This window comes from Colobus angolensis, unplaced genomic scaffold (assembly GCF_000951035.1).
Source record: "Colobus angolensis palliatus isolate OR3802 unplaced genomic scaffold, Cang.pa_1.0 Scaffold6, whole genome shotgun sequence".
Classification (NCBI taxonomy): Eukaryota; Metazoa; Chordata; class Mammalia; order Primates; family Cercopithecidae; genus Colobus; species Colobus angolensis.
The window spans coordinates 13,476,508-13,483,490 of record NW_012119598.1 but is presented as its reverse complement, the minus strand read 5'-3'; positions in this window follow the sequence as shown (position 1 = coordinate 13,483,490).

Sequence of the window (6,983 nt, the reverse complement as noted above, 5' to 3'; positions counted from 1 at the left end):
AAGAAAGAAAGAAAGAAAGAAAGAAAGAAAGAAAGAAAGAAAGAAAGAAAGAAAGAAAGAAAGAAAGAAAGGAAGGAAGGAAGGAAGGAAGGAAGGAAGGAAGGAAGGAAGGAAGGAAGGAAGGAAGGAAAGAAAGAAAGAAAGAAAGAAAGAAAGGAAGGAAGGAAGGAAGGAAGGAAGGAAGAAATAAATGTATTTGGGAAAGGGATGATTATTCATTGGCAAACAGGGACTTACTTTTATGAAATAATCACTGTGTTCTGTAGCATATGACCAACCTCTGAAATAGGTTTTCAAAAATTGATCTCACTCTCTGGGGAATATAGCTATAGATTACACATAGGTGTGTGTGTGTGTGTGTGTTCGAAAATTATTTTTAAAGATGGTGAAGCATAGTGACGTTCAAAAGCCAGTGTCAAAATCTGATTAGCTCAATTCTGTTTTGTAACTTTAAACTCCTCCAAAACAACACTTATAATGGTCTATTGTTCTGAAAAACAGTAAAATCAGAGAGGAAGGCAAGGTTACATCAAGTATTCAAACTAACACGTATTCAGCACTGAACAATTCAACCCAAAACATCCTCAAGATTTCAGCTGTGCAAAACTTAACTCAGTGTTAACATATCTCTATGACCTAGAAATAAAAGATTATTTTGAAAAATTCCAAAATAGATTCATATCTTTTACATTGATGGCACTAAAATATGAAAGTGTAGAACTGTAAGGTTGAAACATATAATCTAGTATTTTAAAAATATGTGAGATGGTAGAGAGATACATACTTTTCTGTTTTCAGTTTGATTGGAAGAGGATACGTATATGAGTATTCTATACACAAGCAGACGTATTCAATTAATTCAAAATAGAAGTGTATTTCATGATGGAATCTAGAGGCAAGTAAAGATATCGGTTTGTATTTGTTTTGGGGTGTGCTTATTTATTGTGTTGGACGGCAAAAGACCCAAATATGCTGGGAGAGATCACGTGATTTGTAAGTAGATAACTTGCTCTTTTTATATTATCCTGTTGACTTCCATTGGAACCAGCCTGGGTTTATCCTCTTTGCTAAGAGATAAAGCAGTTCTTCTTATTTATAATTTTACAATGATTTTTCCTTGTTTAATTGCTTTATATTCCTGAGCTCTCTAGAAGACCATGTTTTATATTTGTGTTGGACTATTGAGGTTTGGCCTTCTACCTAAATGACATCCTGGAGAAGATTCTTTTTCTGCTAATAAACCCAACTAGCTTTAACTTTAAAATATTAGAGGCTTTCTTAAAGTGCGATGATATTTTGGATCTGTTCGTTTGGTACCTAGATTAATAATCTTTGATGAAGTGCTAGCTTGCTAGACAACCACAGAAAACAATATTCATTCATTTTTGCAAAGACCTGACCCCAGAATATTTCAATAGCAGTGGCTCCCTCTGCTTGATAAGTCACTTTATCTCTCAACCCCTCCCTCAAAAGAAATTTCTTTCCTTTTTTTTTTCTTTCATTAAAAAAATTAATAGTGATGGGGTCTTGCTATATTGCCCAGGCTGGTCTAGAACCCCTGACCTCTATTGATTCTCCTATCTCAGCCTCTCAAAGTGCTGGGATTACAGGCGTGGCCTCCTTTCCTTTCTTTGTAAAGCTTATCATTAATTGATAGGGTACTGCAAATATTTTATCTAAGGCTTTATTCATATTGAAATCTTGCTGGTAGAGAAAACACGTTAAGCCATCATCAGTTCTTTTTGCTTTAGAGTAATTGAACTTCCAGTTCTTTCTTGTGAATAAGTTTTGATGATACTTAGAAAGCTAAAGAAGGCTGGGAGGATTGGAAAAGTGTGTGGAGAACGAAGTCTCAGGGAAGAGGACCTTAATTCTATTCCGTATAAGCCTACGGCCATGTTTTGAGGGCTTTCTTAAGTTTAAGATACCTGGTATTCTGCTGGCAGAAAAGTGCATTAAATTTGTTAGCATCTCCATTTGAACCAGGGCCTGAAGTGCCTTATAGATTCAGAGGTGGATTCATTAATTCTATTCAACAACGTTATGCCAAAGGAGTTTCCCCTTGGGCCATCCTCAGTTAGCAGGAAAAGTCTTCACACCAAAACCACAAAGCCCTCTGCTCTTGAAACTGCACTAGAGAGAGCCATACTGGACAAGGCGCATGCTGGACAAGGCACACACTGGACAATATGATGGGACCAGGGCCAGGGAGAGGACATCCTTTGGCTCCACTTGCTGCCCACTTCTGAAAATATCTTTTCTCCTCTGTTAATACTTTTTAGAAAAGTCAGTTGAGAGAGGAAAGAACAAGAGTTCACATGTCATCTTACCCTTCTGCCAACTGGATTCTAGTAAGTTGATCTTACTTATGAAAATCTTTTTGTTTCAAAGAAAAAATAGTCAGATTCAGTCCCCATCTCAGTGCCCAGGTCATTCATCTGGAAATAGGGGAAGGGGGAAATGTTGAGTAAGGAAACAAGAAGTTCTCTAGCAACTCTTTACTTACTATAACTCTCAAATATCTAAATATGAAAACATTAAAATGACCACCCAATGATGAGAAGTACATTGACAATAGTAATTTTTTACATGAATTTCAGGATACATAATAATGATATTTGACTTATTCCCTCTGGCAAGAAAATCACAATCCTTTCATTCTCTCTCTCCTTCTCTGTTTCTCTCTTTCTCTCCCCCTCTCTGTGTGTATGTGATTTATTTTCAACTCTCCTGGAGAAGGCTGACAAATTAGTCACAAGTTCTCTAGTGGGAGGACTAGCCCTTTCCTAGTCCCCCTAAAAATTCAAATAGTAACCTGAAAATATCCAAACACATATTCAAGAAAGAAAGAACAATAATCTCTAAGAGCTGCAAGTCTAATAGACCCTACGTTGATGATATGGCCCTTGAGCCTCCAAAGCATATTGAGCAAATAGGACTGAACACAGCAGTGAGAGCCCACGGGGAGGGAGGGAGTGTGGGTCGTATCTAAATAGTAAAGAACATAGATAACTCATTCCTTTTAGGTTTAAAATACACGGACACATTCTATGGCAAAGTCTGTATGCTTAAATATTAACACTTAATGGTTTTCTTATGTATATGTGCAAGGACACTCAATGCATATCTTTGTCTAGCAAACAATTATTATTATTCATGACATAGTCCTCAGTTTAATTTGTTGTTCAAAGGTAAATGCTTTTTGGATCTGTCACCTGAAGGCATTGAAGAGTATCATATCACAGGGATTCAGTTTCCAAATAATAATTCTCTGCTCCTTGTGGATTAAAGATAACAGAAGACTAAACTCCTCCCTCATAAGAGGAATGCCTTTATTTGTCTTTTCTGAAACAAAGAGAACCTTGTTGGTATTCATTGCATTTTAATATATCATAAACATTATCGGTAAATGAAAGAAAACTAATCTGTCATATTTAGCCTCAAAACACTCATTGCTGTATAATGAGCACCAAAGAAATGTTAGCTAATCATTCAGGAGATAATGCAGTGAAGTAGTTAAAAATATCATCTAGGGGATCCTAGTTTTGCAGCAGAACCGTGCACGCTAATCTCCTTGGGTCTCAGTTTCCATCTCTAGCAGAGGAATAAAAATCAGGGCCAAGTGAGACAACGCAGAGCCTAAACACAGGAAATATATAGGTTAGGTAGTATTTAACAATATTTCTTGAACAACCTACATGTATGCAAGGAGTTGAGGGAATAGGGCACCCCTTCCCATCCACCCCAGCTATATCCATCTAATATGTTGAAACATTGCCTCCATCACTCCAATTGCAAATAAACTCTTAGTCCTCTGAAATTCAGTAGTATTTTGTCTATATCTCTAACGTATGTTGTAGTTAACTATGTATGTATACACGAAGATTAAATGAGTTAATATGTGTGAAGCAGCTGGAGTAGTGCCTGGCTCATCATACACACCCAAGGAGTGTTAGATATTATCATTATTTTTCTTCACAGACAGTGCTTCAAGGCATATTTTTTTTTTTTTTTCCTGGTGGGCCATATAAAGTAGGAAAGCATTGAGGACTCATGCCAAGACATCTTCACCAAAAGGACATCTGTTATTCTTTTTACTACCCTGCTTTCCTGAGAGAAGTTTGCAACAGTGAATGACAAACGAGAGCAGAATTTTCATGAAGTCGTCTTCTCTTTCTCAGCCAAATTAAATGACACGATATATGTAGATGCTTGGCACAGAGTGGGCACTTTATACACTGGGTAATTGCTCAACAACTGACATTCCGGCAGGGTGCAGTGGCTCATGTCTGTAATCCCAGCACTTTGGGAGACTGAGGTGACAGGAGAGAGGATTGATTGAGCCCAGGAGGTTGGGGCTGCAGTGAGCTGTGATTGCGCCACTGCACTCTAGCCTGGGCGACAGAGCAAGACCGTGTCTCAAAATGAACAAACAAAACAACTGAAGTTTCTATTCTTCCAGAGATTGGTCCACAGATCTTGCCCACTACAAATGTTCAGGTATTATTCATTTCTTCATCACTGTTTCATTAGCACATGATAGTTTATCACTCAATATGTGCCAGACACTGTAAATAGTTGCTGGGAATACAACAATAAGCTAGTTTGATTCTTTCCTCAGGAGATTACAGTTTAGCCTGATCTTTGATTCTCTTAACATTTTTTCATGTGAAGGCATACACTGAGAACAAATCCTACCTGTAAATGAGCAGAGATGTCTAGAAGTAGTCAGCTCCAGGGTCTCAGCCACCAACGACAGAGAGAGAGGTATTTTGGTATGCTGGTTGGGAACCTTTGTGTAGTGTTCAACCTTTAATGTGTTTAATTTCTCCTTAGCTTTTCAAATTAGATGGGAATATGGTACTTAGTTGGTGGTAGGGGAGGAAGGAGTAGACACTCAAACTTGATACTGTGTTTAAGGCTGAAATTGTAAGGTGGCACTCTCATGTCTGAACTTTGAATAGCAGCACAAAGGATTACCGGGCTGACTAATGAAAAACAACACACACACAAAAACCAAACAAACAAAACAAAAACATGTACCACCATGTTTTAAACGAATAATCTTTAAAAGTGGTTTCAAGAGCTGTTGGTTTAAAACCAATTGATTTTTAAATGTGCTTTCACAGTACTAGGATGATAATTACCTTGAGTGAGTTACCATCCATCACAGGCTCTTTTGTGTATTTCACAGATCTCTCTCGGGAGGAAAAATAACAGAACTGCATTGCATTTCACTAGCCTGGGAATTGTGGGACCCAAGGTACTTGGGAGAAGTTCATGTTCTTTAGCCCTTAGAGCCTTGGGAGTAACATTTTTCAGGTTAGTATAACCTCCTCTAGCAGGGTAAACATTTGGGCTGCATTTTTTTTTTTTTAAGAGCCCTTGATTTAAAAAGCTGGTAGCGGTAAATAGCAAGAATCTACCATCACATTTTTAACATAGCTCTGGAGGAGCTATGATTTAAAATCAAAAGTCTTCTCATTCCTATGGCAACCAATGAAGTATTCAACTAATGTTACATGCTGTGTCCATTAAGCGCTGTGTTCCTCCCCCACCTTCTGCTGCTTCCCTCCCTTTGGATCAACCTGAACCTCACTAAACTGTTTACCTGGAAAGAGGCTCTTTTCCAGATGCAGAATTGGTTTGCAACATGCAAGCCATCAAACCCATGAATGTAAAAGGGAAGAGTCCTCCCAGAGGAAACCTTTACAAACCCAAAGGGAAAAAGCACCCCAAAATAGAGACACCGTCTGCTTCCCTGATTTGACATGTTTGAGAGCTCCTTGTTTTAAAGCCAGACACAAATCTGTGAAGAGATTCCCTTGAGTTACAACCCTTTTTGGGAGCAGCTACCATGAAGATAGCATATGTGGTGAGACAGAGCCAACAGCACCCACTGTGCTGCAGCACAGCCATGGGAACATTTATCACACATTCCCAGGAAGCTGGAGTGGTTACTCATGCTTATAGAGAAATACCCTCCCTGAGCCACTGTCTCATGGGTGGTGAGGGTTGGCTGCCACCGTTACTGCCTACACTTCGAGGAGGACTCCAGTGGCTTTATGCTCTCCTAGAGGGCTCCATTTTTCAGTTCAAAGCTGAAGACTGAGATTCAAAGGCCCCAAAATCAAGGAAAAGCAGAGTCTGAATTCTGGCTGTTTTTTTGAAATTTCCAAGAAAGAAAATAATTTTCAGGGTGGAGATGGCCAGGGATGCTTTACATAAAGTCTTGTATAGATTCCAATGTGGATGGCCTAGTCATTTGCTTCTGGTTCTTTGGAGAGGTTCAGAGGAACATTCTGAATCACAGAGAAGCATCACACCGCCATTGGCTTCTCTTTGGACTCCAATCCCTGTCCTTGCGTTCCTGGGCTTCCTCAATGAGGGTGTATGTTTAAGAGGAAATTGGGTGAAGACTGTCCTCAATCATTGCATTTGTGTAAGGGTAAGGACTGAGAGATCTGTTGCTCTGTGACTTTAGGCACAGTGCTTCCCAGCTCTGGGCTTTCCCCCCGTCATTTGTACAACAGTGATGTTAAACTTTTTAAGTTTAAAGTAAGTCCAAGTCTAAGGTATCTATTGCTCAAAAAGTTTAGAACTTTTAGAACGGAAGTTAGTAGAATTGAGGCCTGATTAAAACTTTCTATTTCTTTCTTTTTATAACACGGGACTAGGTTATGTGCAAGCAGACTCTACTGTGAGACCCACGGTGCGGGGTCTTGCTGCTCAAAATGTGTCCCTACATGGGCAGCATCACTGGGACCTGGGAGCTTGGGAACGGCAGAAGCTTGAGCCCTAGTCCAGACCTCCTGTTTCAGAATCTGCATTTTAATAAGATCTTCAGGAAATTCGTGGGCACATTAAAATGTGAAAACCACTAACAGTTCTTACAGAGGCTGTGTTTCTCTAAATTTGTTGGCAACAGGGTCCACTGTTTCAAGCACCCTGACTTACTTTCCCCCTATCCCTGGTGATGTTAT